The sequence below is a fragment of the Topomyia yanbarensis genome, chromosome 1 (genome assembly GCF_030247195.1).
Source record: "Topomyia yanbarensis strain Yona2022 chromosome 1, ASM3024719v1, whole genome shotgun sequence".
NCBI classification, from domain to species: domain Eukaryota; kingdom Metazoa; phylum Arthropoda; class Insecta; order Diptera; family Culicidae; genus Topomyia; species Topomyia yanbarensis.
The window spans coordinates 27,601,800-27,616,081 of NC_080670.1; the positions used below are offsets into that span (position 1 = coordinate 27,601,800).

The following is a 14,282-nucleotide window of genomic DNA, read 5'->3' on the forward strand; positions in this document are numbered from 1 at the left end:
CAGTTCCTAACCCCAACTGCTGTCAAAATGTATGAACTGACAGCAGTTGGGGTTAGAACCTGACTCAGTTTCAGGTTCAAGCGAAATCGCCATCAGTTTCGCCTCAAACAAAAACTACATTTGCATCCCTGCTGCCAGTGTTGGATTCGCTATTCAGCAAGCGACAGCGGTGGCAATGGTTGAACGCGGGGTTTGTTTTGATTGTGCGGAAAGCAACCAGACGATCAGTTCTATCCTCGAAATTGGGGACGTCGCGTATCAAAAGAGCTCTGCTGTGACTGTTTTTTGTGTGAGAAAACCGCAGTCCGCATGTGAAAAACCCCAACGCGCGTGTGGAAAAACTACCAGTTAGCGGAGGAGTGTGCCAATCGGATTTCGGCGAAAGTACTAGCCGGCCGAAGTGGAAGATAATCCATCCCGCCTAACCGCAAGCTGTAGCGGTTCAGCAAAGAAAAACATTGAAGGTAACGTTAAAAGTAGTTTATTTTTGTGTTTCTTATTTTCTCAAATCCGGAATTTCCGGTAGAGGCATCTTGGCCGCTCTATCAAAAGGGTCTGTCGGGCAAATCAACAAGAACCACGGTAGAGGGGAAAGCCCTACTTACAAAACAAACATACCTACTATTAATATTAATCATTTATTGATCTGTTCTTATGATGCTAAGTAATCGTGATAATCGATTAATTGTGACCGATTAGTTGAGCTAATCGACTATCACTAAAAATATTCGATTATTGATTAATAGATTAATCTAGACTTCGCTTTCAATAACTTTGAAACGAATGATTATATTCACATACGTTCTTCAACAGTTTGGTGCAACTACATTTGTTTTGAATATTTTTTGCATGAAAAGTTACAATGACAAAATTTATATAAAAAATTAAATTTAATAAGGGTTTCCATAGCAAATGGTTTAAAGATCGATAATCTTTAAATTCAAATTCTGCAGCAAAATTCGTCCTACGACTATCTCCAAACCTTTACCGAAATAACTAACTTTCTGTCTCCTCCGGATAAACAGTTGATATATTTAGTTCGATCACTGTAAGCTATGCCAATTTTTATCATTTTGAGGAATACGAACAATCCTTTCAAAGATAATCTGTGAATATATTCGATAGTTTGGCCTCTACTGAATTGAGTTCGCGTCACCGAGGGGCTATCACTCCTTAAGGTATATCCATACCCGACACGGAATTAAAATGCAATCAAGCACCCATTTACGCCTGTAATGGATCCAATTTTACCCTGATTAAAATGTAAATGACATCGTTTTTTGTGTCACAACATCGATATTCGATACAATAAACCTGGCGAAAAATATACACTGCTCTTGACCAAATCCCCTCGGGGGGCAAAACGTCCAAATCGATATATGTTACACGCACCACGATTGAAAGGCTCATCAGTTCCCATTGATTTCACCTCTCCCTTCCACGGGGGAATTACGCCGGACCGGGGTGCTGAGAAGCAACCTTTGATTTCAATAACAAATAGCATCAAAATCACCTATTAAAGCTGCCCCGATGACGGCAGCTTAGGGTAAACTGTCCATCGGCAATTTGGAGGAAATTACGTATGTTGTAAAAGTGTAATGGATTGGACAGGGGTGGTTGCGGAGGTAGTAGTTTTTTTTCTTATTCTATTCTACATTCGAAAAAGGGAATGAAAGTGACGGAGTCAAAATTTGTTTACATTAGCAGGATTGGTGCAAACCCGTAGGGGAATGACGAACCGTGGCCGGTTCGGCCGGTCAGAATTGATGGATGATGGATTGAATGAGAGTTGTTGAATTACGTATTCTTCGGGCGGAGGTTTTTTTTGACGGAGTTTTTTATCTTTTTTCCGGCAGTTTTTGTGTTGTCCTGTTCAACAGGAAAGGCAGAAGTCAGTGAATTTGTATTCACCGTATGTCACTGATCCGGGAAGGCGGGAATGATGGGCCGGTTGAGATTATTTTAGGGGATTGAGAAAATATGCAGAAATAATTTGGGGTGATGGAGGGAGGGTACTGGCATTTCACTGATTTTTAGATGAGAATTATCGGGGCTTTTTCTGACTTGCAAAACAACTGATTGTTTGCATATTGTCGAAAGTTTTTGGTGGCTTTACAGCTAGAGTACTAGAGCACTGAATGTAGAAAATAATTGCACATATCGCAAACACCCGATTGAGACAAGTTTACACTTGTCTTCACATAAGAGAAGATTAAAGGGTTTATACCCGTTTGTAACTAGGGCAAACATTGTCGATCATAGAACTTCAGTGAAGCATCGTAAAATAATTACACCAGCACTTGTGAAGACGTTGCGAAATTGAAATTAAATTAAAATTTTCCAACCCTTTCTTTACCCTTACTAAAGCAATTCAGAGAACATGCATGGCGTATGTTAACCTGTCCTGCCAGAAAAACGATCCCCGTTTTACCCCCTTCTCTCGCACCCCTTCAAACGACCCAAATTTATCCGGTTATATATTTTCATAATTCATTAGAATAGATTAAATTGTGCGCTTTCGGTCGGTACTTGACGACGATAGAAATCACTCGCTTCTAGCCTAATAACCGAACGTATGTTCCCCCCGCACTCTGTCGTCCTTATTACAACTAATAATTCATTTTTTATTGCTAAATGAGCGTGTGTTCTCTCGTACGTTCTCACTCACTCACCGACCGGCGCCCATCAAGGATAAGTGGAAAACTTGGAATAAATCAAAAAGATTCGTACTATTGCATACATACGAGCTTTAAGGACACCCATTAGGGTGGAGTCCCTCCCCGTCGAGATGTTGGAACAATAATTTACGGGAACCTGGGGAGCCGACCGGGAGAAAGAAAAACCTGTGATTATTTAGAATTTAAAAGTTACAATTAAAGACACATGAACTAGCAAGCATACAAACTTTGCAAACTGGAAGATTGATAAATCATCGCAGACATGGCAGGACATGTAGTGCGAATGTCGAAAGAGATCGAGAAATCGCTTCGTGGCAAGCCCAGCGCTCGTTAGATTTGTTGCACTCAATCCATGTATTGAGTTTTGTACTAGTTTTTATCTACTAACCTGGTCAAGTTGTCCCTGATTCCTCTATACATATTTTGCTAGAAAGAAAGAGAAAAAAAATATTTCATGCAATATTAATTCTGATATAATACATGCATAAATATTTGTTGATGTTATAAAGCAAAGTCATTTGATTTTATATATTTTATAATATAAAAGTCAATGTTTGTATGTATATAATTTATAGACTCCCAAACGGCTTAACCGATTGCCGTTAAAAATTTGTACATAGTAGGCATTTGTTAAGGAGCATGTTTGTGTGCTATTGGTTGGGGATTGTCTGCCCATCAGATGGCGCTTCGGAACAAATTGTGTTTTCCTCCTATTTCGTTAAAAGTCGCAGCAACGAGCGATGGGTATTAGCAAGTATTCTATAAAGACTTCTTAAAGGTATAAATCTTACCAAAAAGGCACAGTGGGTTCGATTTGTCCAAAGTCTCCTCCCGAATCCTCGTCATATTTATACGCATCCCAGTAAGCGACTAGTCTCTTTGCCTCTAAAGCAACGCTACTACATTCTATCCTAATATTTACACGGTCACAAATCTCAGCCTGCTATGGCCTCAGGATCAAGAAGCAAACTTGTTGCTAAGGAAACCTACAACCATCCGGTCCTATTCCGATTCACGCCGAATGTGTTACTACTATACACAGCCAGAGAAAGTTTTCGCTTCGGTCATTAAAAACCAGACCAAGTTGATCACTATCATCGCCATCGCCATCATCATCGCTCTTGCTCTGAATTGGAGATGAGAACTTTCGGCACGAGATTAATTGTCACCATCACATTCGGGGTATAGCATTTGGTGAACATTACTTTCCCCATCGGGAGCTTTGGGGCTATGTGCTCCAAGTTTGCTAAGTGGATTTTGATAACTAATCCGAATGGGTTTTTGCTACAGGGGCGAAAATCCTGTGATTTACGGTTTCAGATTTGTTCGTCGGATTATGAGCGAACAGAAAGTTAAATCAAATTTGATCCGAAATCCATCGGTTCGGATTTGAATCAATCTGACCGTATTGAAACCTACTGCCCGCCTCCATACGCAGTTTCTGTCATTCACCATGCTTGGCTTCTGTCACATTACCATTTCGACTAACAGACGCCTACTGCGAAAATGGAAAACCATGTCCGAAAATTCGGTTTAATTTCACGCCACTTTCTTGATCATTATGACGCGGTCTGGTTTTGGTTTCAATTATGACAGCCGGTACCGGAGAGCACTTGTACCGTCAGTAAACCGAATCACAATAAAACCAAGTGACAGGCTTTTTAATCAATCAAAACCCCCACGGGGAATGCTGAAGGGTTTCGGGCCGGGCCGGTATCGCATGCTGGTAATATTTATTTATTTACATTACGAACGAAATCAGTCGATTTTTGCGTTTTGTTCAACGAGGGGAAAGTAAAACTTTTCTTCGACAATGGGTGCATTTTCTGGATCACTGTGTCTGTGACAGCCGCGCATCTATCGTATCATTGTCAGCCCGTTGTTTGTGTCCTTCAACGCGCATAGGCTTCTGCGAGCGCTTCCACTTCCATACGCAAAGCGAAGTCGAATCTCGAAAGGTTGCTGCCATCAAATCAGCCCGAAAATGTCATCATAAATAGTGGAGGGTTCCGTTCGGACGCATCGCTTATTATGATTTGATTTGATTTCCTAGGAACCAACCGACCGATCCGCATACCATTCGAACAGGATTGACTTTCGTTGGAGGAGATATTCCTTTTGTTTACTCTGCAATGTAATTTTCTCCCATTAGTTCACTGGCGGGTGGGTGGGTCGGTCGGTCGAGATGACAGCCGGACACAATAGGCTGTCACCCGGTGAAACTATCATAAGTTTGTTGATTTTGAGCGTATAGGAGGCATTGAGCATTTGATTTGATTTGCGGTACAAATTGCATTACAAACAAACAATAGTGACCGAGCCGGGAGTTTGGTTGACAATCGAACGACATAATGGAACTCCCGGATAGGTTGGATTGAATTGTCGGATCAGTTACGGATTTCGCTGAAGATGACAGTCGGAAAATGTGATTATTTCTTCCGGCACGTTCGGAAACAATGTAACGATTGTTGGCATGTGACGGCAATCCGATTTCGGTTCAATTCAGAAAAATGCGGTAGGTAAACGAACGATTTTCGGGCTCAAGAAGAGGGCGAGTATTTCAAACGCCATAGTTTCATATGATAACTCTCTGCATTCTAATTAAACCCAACTTTACAATCGCCTCCTGGACCTGCAACAGTAGCAGAGGTCACAACCCCTCGTCAACGAACTATGGAAGCGATCAAAACTTTGCAAAGTTTATGCAACGTCACTGCCAGTGATAAAACTCCGTCCACGGGTTGCTGCGTGGGCAAAACTTTTTCCCCAAACAAAGAAAACAACAGAAAAACCCGCAAAAGAACAAGCGTAAGAAGGCCAGAAAAACAGAACAAATCCCGAAGAAAGAAACGCCAACTCGCCTTCGTCGCGAAACAAAATATAGACAACCGAAGAAAAAGAAGAAGAGAAGAAAAAAGTGCCAACACTAGAGGACGAGCGAAAATTTCGAAACAAAACAGACCGAAGAGATAATTTTAAATTAAATTAAACTCACAGTTCGCGAGAGTTGTTCTGCTAGAAGAGCGACGGGTTGGTGAGTTTTGCTTAGGAATAAATATTCTATTGTTTCGTAACTTTGGTTGAGGACGCTTCCGCCGTCAGCATCGCCGGTTTGTACCGGTTGCTGCGATTTCGATTGTTCTGGTACCCACTGAAAGAAAAAAAAACGAGAGTGTGAAACACAAGACATAAGGTGAGTTTGCTGTCAATTTACGAAGAACGTGTGGAAATTTTACAGACGAAAGCCGGAATTGAAAATAAATTTTTAACGTAAATAATTATCGGAATACAGTTGAACTTAATTATACTTTCAGGAGTCCCATACTTGGAGTTTTATGCAAATATGTAATTAAAATGCAGGTTACCGCAGACGGTAATTTTCTAATCACAATGTATACGGTTAACTGGATCTAAGTAACAGGAGTACAGTAGTGTGTCGCTAAGTGGACCACACCCTCTGTCCATACCTAACGAATTTGATTTGCTAGCTGGACCTAGAGTCTGTGGTATTATAGAGTCCCGTACAGAGAAATGCGCAACACTGCCTAAAATGATGCCCTCTTCTTTGTTCCTGGCACCCACAGTTTTTGCTGTAACTTTGAGTGACTTCACCCGAGTTAAACAGTAGAGTGAATTGAAAATCCACTGTTTCGTGGCTTATAGCACTTTATTCATAATACTATTTCATGTAATTTATTTTACATTGTTACAAAAAAGTATAATAAACTGAATACTGTGTCTTGTTTCGGCGATTGAAATATTTCGCCATGATATTATTTCTCTCAACACTAATACTTTTCTTGCATGTTCTTCGAAAGAAGAATGTTTGTTTATTTTGCACGATAGGTAGCCATCTGACTGTTCGATAGGTAGATTTGGCTTCACTCTGTGCGTGCCTTTATATAACATAAACAACGCCTTTGGCTCATATAACAGTTTTTGCAACCGACCGAGACGGTTGTGCCTCCAGGTGGAAGGATTTGTTCTCGAGAGAGTGACGGAGTGCGAGACGCTGTATGCGTTATTGTGGGAGAGAGAGAGAGAGACCAGTTTGTTAAGTGTGAGTCGACAGTTGATACGTCGGAGGCGTGGTCAACGGCATCCTCGACAAGTGGTGTTTTGACAGCAAACCGCGGGTAGACGAATTTGCCTACCGCGGTGGCAGAGATCGACAGTGATCGTGCCTGTACACACAGAAAAAAATATAGTGTATTGGTGTCGTCGGGCAATTCTAATCGACGAGAGGGAAGCGTCACAGGTAGACCCATTTGCTCTATTTGTCTACCGCAGAAGTGGTACGACGAATAAGGAAAACAAGTGGCACTGAAAAGTGCCGCATCGACAGTGGGATTTTCGCAGCAAGCCACAGGTAGCCACATTTGTCTACCGAGGTGGTGGAAACGGAGAGAGCGCGCTTGTGGTGGTGATACCGACGAGCAGCTTAATCGGAGAGAGTTTTGAAGTGTTGCAGGTAGGACTATTTCTCTACTGAAGAAGCAACGCGACGAAGAAGAACAGCAGGTGTCACATTGTCAAACAACGGGCACCGAGTTTACAACGTAACACATGAGGTGTGTTCTACAGGTATAACAGGTATATTTTTCATTCCTTTTTGTGATAGTTTTTCTTGCTAGGTAAAATGGATGAAGAGATGGGAGAACGAGTAACAGACCCTCCCCCTAAGCCTTATGCTGAAAATGTAAATCCGACTAGAATTAAAATTTACCCAGAGTCGTCAACGGGACCATGGATTGTATTTATTAGGCGTAAAGTAAAGGCGCTAAATATTATTCAAATTTCTAAAGATTTGACTTCGCGATTCTCGGATGTAAAAGAGATCGTCAAAGTCAATAAAGATAAAATACGCATTGTCGTTGGTAGTTTCAAACAAGCCAATGCAATTGCTTCTTGCGAGCTTTTTACGCGTGAGTATAGAGCGTATATTCCTTCAAAGGAAATTGAAATTGATGGGGTCATCACAGAATCGAGTTTGACTGTTGATGACTTAGTTAAGCATGGGGTTGGTCGTTTCAAAGACACCATACTTAAAGACGTAAAAATACTTGAATGCAAGCAATTGCATTCAGTATCACACGAAGGAGATAAAAAAGTTTATCGACTGTCTGACTCATTTCGAGTGACTTTCGCTGGGTCTGCGCTGCCCAACTATGTCATTATCGATAAGATTCGTCTCCCTGTTCGCCTTTTTATCCCTCGTGTAATGAATTGCCTTAATTGCAAACAGCTTGGCCACACAGCCACTTACTGTTCCAATAAGGCACGGTGTGGCAAATGTGGGGGTTCTCATCAAGAGGATATATGCAATGAAAATTCAGAAAAATGTTTAATGTGCGGAGAAAACTCGCATGAGCTCCCTGCATGCCCCATTTATAAATTGCGCGAGGATAAAATTAAACGATCCTTGAAGGAGAGGTCTAAGCGCTCCTATGCAGAAATGTTGAAAAATGCTACCCCTAAACCCATCTTCTTAGAAAACACTTACACATCTCTATTTTCGGAACAGTCTGACTCTGACGGAGCGTGCGAAGGTACATCATTTGTTTTACCCGGAAATTCCAGAAAAAGAAAACAGTCTTCTTTTCCCAAGCTGCCAAGCAAGGGCCTTAAAATTTCTCCACCAATAGATAAACTGCGCCCAAAACCGAAAAATTCCGATTCAAAACCGAAATCAATTCCGCCCGGTTTTGGGAACGTACAATCCAAACAGAACACCATTACTGGAAATAATAAAATTTCGACTTCCTCTGAGCCTCAGCCGGGGGTAGGATTATTGAAATTTTCTGAAATTGTTGATTGGATTTTTAAAGCATTCAATATTTCTGAACCACTAAAGAGTATACTTTCAGCTTTCCTCCCAACAATTAGAACATTTTTAGAGCAGCTGATTGCTCAATGGCCCATCCTTGCAGCGATTGTATCTTTCAATGGGTAATTCACCTCCTCCAATGAAAGATTCCATCACTGTTTTACAGTGGAATTGCAGAAGTATCATACCTAAAATTGATTCCTTAAAAATTTTACTGCATAATTTAAAATGCGATGCTTTTGCTCTATGTGAAACATGGCTTACCTCAAACATTAATTTCAACTTAAATGATTTCAACATTATTCGCCTAGACCGAGACACCCCGTATGGAGGAGTGCTTCTAGGAATTAAAAAGTGCTATTCTTTCTATAGAATTAACATCCCCTTGTTTGCGGGCATTGAGGCTGTAGCTGTCCAAACGAACATTAAAGGCAAAGACATGTCTATCGCTTCTATATATATACCTCCCAAAGTTCAAATTGGACAACGTCAAATTTTTGAGGTAGTGGAATCCATGGCTGCTCCGCGTCTGATACTGGGAGACTTCAACTCGCACGGAGTATTGTGGGGTTCCCTCTACAATGATAATCGATCCTCTTTGATTTACAATGTTTGTGACGAATTTAATATGACAGTTTTAAATACTGGCGAAACAACACGCATCCCCAGACCTCCTGCACGTCCAAGTGCATTAGATCTATCTCTGTGCTCGACATCACTTCGGTTAGACTGCACGTGGAAGGTTGTACCTGATCCTCACGGTAGCGATCATTTGCCAATCGTTGTTTCAATTAACAGTGAATTAGGCCTTACGAATTCAATCAATGTTCCTTATGACTTAACACGAAATATTGATTGGAAAACATACGAAACATTAATTTCCACTTCTCTTGCTTCGACAGAAGAGCTACCCCCTACCGAAGAATATGAATTCCTAGCGGGTTTAATTATTGAAGCAGCAGAACAAGCCCAAACGAAATGCAATCCTGAAATGACAATAAATAGACGGCCCCCTAATCCTTGGTGGGACAAAGAGTGCTCTGATGCATATGAAGCTAAACAAGTTGCCTACAAAGAAATTATGAAACAGAAAGGGGGTATACGTGAGAACTTTGAAAATTATTTCATTTTGCAAAACAAATTTGACAGTATACGTCGTGCCAAAAAATCTAGTTATTGGAGACACTTCGTTAATGGCTTGTCAAGAGAAACATCAATGAGTACTCTTTGGAACACAGCCAGAAGAATGAGGAATCGAAACGTGACTAATGAAAGCGAAGATTTTTCGAATCGTTGGATATTTAATTTTGCCAAGAAAATTTGTCCCGATTCTGCTCCTGCGCAGAAAATCACTCGCGATGCTCCCACAAGTAACGATTTCATAGATTCGCCTTTGACAATGATGGAATTCTCAATTGCACTCCTCTCATGCAACAATAATGCTCCGGGACTAGACAGAATTAAATTCAACTTGGTGAAGAATCTGCCTGACCTAGCAAAAAGACGCTTGTTGAATTTATTCAATAAGCTTCTTGAGCAGAACATTGTCCCGCACGACTGGAGACAAGTGAGAGTTATCGCTATTCCAAAACCGGGAAAACCAGCCTCCGATCATAACTCGTATCGACCGATTGCAATGTTATCCTGCATCAGGAAATTGTTGGAAAAAATTATCCTACGACGTCTCGACAATTGGGTTGAGGCGAACGGCTTGCTATCAGATACCCAGTTTGGTTTTCGGAGGGGAAAGGGAACGAATGATTGTCTGGCGCTACTTTCGTCAGAAATCCAACTAGCTTATGCAAAAAAAGAACAAATGGCGTCTGTGTTCTTAGACATAAAAGGAGCATTCGACTCTGTTTCCATTGATGTTCTCTCAGAGAAACTACATCAATGTGGTCTTTCACCAATATTAAATAATTATTTATACAACTTATTGTCAGAAAAGCACATGCATTTTTCATATGGCGATTTGGCAACATTCAGAATAAGTTACATGGGCCTCCCACAAGGTTCTTGTTTAAGCCCCCTTCTCTACAATTTTTACGTGAATGATATTGATAATTGTATTGTCAGCCCATGCACTCTAAGACAACTTGCAGATGATGGCGTGGTTTCTGTTACAGGACCAAAAGCCTTAAATTTACAACAACCACTGCAAGATAGTTTGGATAATTTATCAAGTTGGGCTTTGAAGTTAGGCATCGATTTCTCTACGGAGAAAACAGAGTTGGTTGTTTTTTCAAGGAAGCGTGATCCAGCTCAGCTTCAGCTTCAGTTGGTTGGTAGAACGATAGCCCAAGTCCTGACTTTTAAATACCTTGGAATTTGGTTCGATTCTAAAGGCACATGGGGAGGCCACATTAGGTATCTAATAACGAAATGCCAACAAAGGATAAATTTTCTGCGAACAATAACTGGATCATGGTGGGGTTCTCATCCAAGTGACATGATAAGATTGTATCAAACAACAATACTTTCAGTAATGGAATATGGGTGCATCTGTTTCCGTTCAGCTGCGAACACTCACATTATTAAACTGGAACGGATACAGTATCGCTGTTTACGAATTGCCTTAGGTTGCATGCAGTCGACCCATACGATGAGTCTTGAAGTACTAGCGGGAGTTCTTCCTTTAAAAGACCGATTCTGGGATCTTTCTTCTCGTTTACTTATTCGATGTGAGGTTATGAACCCACTGGTAATTGAAAATTTTGAAAGACTTGTCGAGCTTCAACCCCAAACCAGATTCATGACAGTGTATTTCAATCACATGTCACAAGAAATAACGCCTGCTAGGTATGTTCCCACATACGTCAATATACTAGATATTCCTGAATCCACTTTATTCTTCGACACGTCCATGCAAGCAGAGATTCGTGGAATTCCGGATCATCTACGCTCGCGGGAGATCCCTAAAATATTCACAAGTAAATATCAACACATAGACTGCCTTAAAATGTTTTACACTGATGGGTCACGAATCAGTGAGGCCACTGGTTTCGGTATTTTCAACAATAATTTTTCAATTTCTCTCAAACTTGCAGAACCCGCCTCTGTTTATATAGCGGAACTAGCAGCAGTTCACTATAGTTTGCAAATAATTAATACTTTACCCCCGAACCATTACTTTATCCTCACTGATAGTCTCAGCACAATTGCAGCTCTACGCTCAAAGAGGATTGATAATCACGATCCATTCTTTTTGGGGAAGATACGAGAATCTCTGAGTAACCTGACAAGAAAATGTTATAAATTTACCCTAGTGTGGCTCCCCGCCCATTGCTCTATTGCGGGCAATGAGAAAGCTGATAATTTAGCCAAGATTGGTGCACTAGATGGTGAAATATATGAAAGACCCATCGCTTACAATGAATTTTATAGCGCTTCTCGACAGAGGACACTTGCTAGTTGGCAAACATCTTGGGACAATGGAGATATGGGACGATGGCTACACTCAATTACCCCTAAAGTATCAACGAAGGCATGGTTCAAAGGATTGGATGTAAGTCGGGACTTCATCCGTGTGATGTCTAGGCTCATGTCCAATCATTATACTTTAGATGCGCATCTCCGTCGTATTGGGCTCGCTGAGGGTAATCATTGTGCTTGTGGAGAAGGTTACCATGACATTGAGCATGTTGTTTGGTCCTGCACTGAATATCGTGAAGCCAGATCACAATTAGTAGATTCTTTACAAGTCCGAGGAAGACCAATCCATGTTCCTGTTAGAGACATCCTGGCGTATCGCGATCCTCTATACATGGAACTTATCTATCATTTTCTAAAAACAGCGTCTGTCAAAATTTAATTAAATTCATCTCCTCATACTCTCATCCAAGGCTAATCATTCACCAATTAAAGGAACCTAGAATATTTAGTTTTTAAATTTAGACAATAACAGAAAAAAAAAGTAAATAAATACACCCGAAAATACTAGATCAGTATGAAATACAACAATGTAAGGAAAAAAGCAAACAATAAAGTGATTTCAGTGTTAGTTTTAGACAAAGTACTAGTATAGTTAAAATTAGTCTTAAGGATTTTTGTAACGTGCTATGTAAAAAAAGAAACTGGCGTAAAAAGCTATTGCAAATGCCGTGTCAAATAAACGTATAAAAAAAAAAAAAAAAAAAAAAAAAAAAAAACGCCTTTGGCTGGACCGACTGACAGACGTCAAAACTATCTAAAGGAGAAGTTAGTAGAGTAGTTTTCAAAGTGAATTTGACTCGAGATTGACAATCGCAAGCTTTTTAGTTGGTCAATGGTCCTAGCGAAGGTCTAACTAAAAAGCGGTCCATTTAAAAAGTGACTAACCAGCGAATCAGAAATCACCAAACTGGCCAGGTTTCTAGGTTAAAGGTATTTCGAATGGGTGATTAATTATTTAAAAGATGAAAGAGTTTTGTGGAGGGAAGCATAGGAGCAAGCCCATACAAAGCTTATGGGATCTAACGTAATGCCAGTTTACACTCTTGGTTGCTAGTTTTACTGTTTTTGTATCCGCAAGTCTGTGTATAAAGTGTCTGAAGTTCAAACGTTAAATTTGAACAGGGGTTCTACGATTCAAGCGTCGTCTAGACAGTCGAATATGCAAAAATCAATTGGGAAGAATCTTCAGTTTTCAAACCCGAAGTCGGCTGAAAACTACTCAATATTAGCTGGCCATCTCTTCGATTTTTAAGTTTACCGGCAATCCAAATTTACATTTAAAGTTAATGTCTGAACGTCAGTTGTATTTTAATTTATCCCAGCTACCAACAATTTACTAGGAAGTTCCAATTTACCGTGTAGATTGAAGAGCTTGAACACAGGAAAAAGAACAACGTTTTTTGCGCGCGTGACAAGCACATCGGTGGAATGAGCATGAAAAAAAAACCCGGTAGGAAACAAAACGGAATGCGGAATAAATCCTTTCGCACGGATCGACCGCAGTTCCGAGCTGGCCATCACTTGCCATTGAACTTTTCGGTAGTAAGAATGAGAAACTTTCGCCACTCATCCCTCGCGAACGTCTTTTCGCGAGGGAAATGTCAAATTGTCCGTTGAGTATAAGAAAGTTTAAAACTTGCCTCATAGCTTCGGATGGAGTGGAAATGGTTGCATATACAGACACTTTATATAACAGACTAGCGGAGAGAAAAAACAGTAAAAATAGCAACCATGGATGTAAACTGGCATCACGGAAGCTCCCATAAGCTTTGCATGTGCTTCCTCTTGCACTTCCCCTCTCAAAACCCTCATGCTCGTTTGGCTGCAATTTTTGACACTTCGCTAGTCTGTGTATAAAGTGTCTGTAGTTGCATTGTTCTCGGCCGACTTTGTATTGATCCCAGTTTTGTTGCGAGTTGAGACAGAGTAAACACCAGAGATGCCAGGTACTTTTTTCAAATGTCTGCAATAATAATTTTAAAAGTCTGGGAAGAACAAAAATGTCAGGAAAGCTAGTGTAATCAAAAGCCTTTACATTCAAAAATCTGTAAATATCTGCAACCAATCTAAAAAATCTGCAAATATCTGCAACCAAACTAAAAAATCTGCAAATATCTGCATCATCGAAGAAATCTGCAGCTTAAATTAAAAGTCTGCGAATTTGAAGACTTGTCTGCAAATCTGGCATCTCTGGTAAACACAAACTGTAGCGATGTGACGGGTTATAGACTGGCGAATATCGTCTGCTCTCTGTGATAACAATCAATTGCGCCTGAATGCAGCTTTACTCCAACCGGTGTACGGTGAAATTAAATCCTGGTTCTAGTTGGCTAGCCGAATTTTTT

General features: G+C 40.5%; 1 protein-coding gene across 1 annotated transcript in view; it reads left to right on the forward strand.

Annotated features, from left to right (window-relative positions):
• Positions 1-211: 211 nt before the first annotated feature.
• The window catches only part of LOC131677173 (V-type proton ATPase 116 kDa subunit a 1-like), a 174,456-nt gene continuing 160,385 nt past the window's right edge, over positions 212-14,282 (forward strand). The window contains exon 1 of the mRNA XM_058956866.1: positions 212-464. The gene's annotated coding sequence lies outside the window, so the exon portion shown is untranslated. The remainder of the gene's footprint in view (positions 465-14,282) is intronic.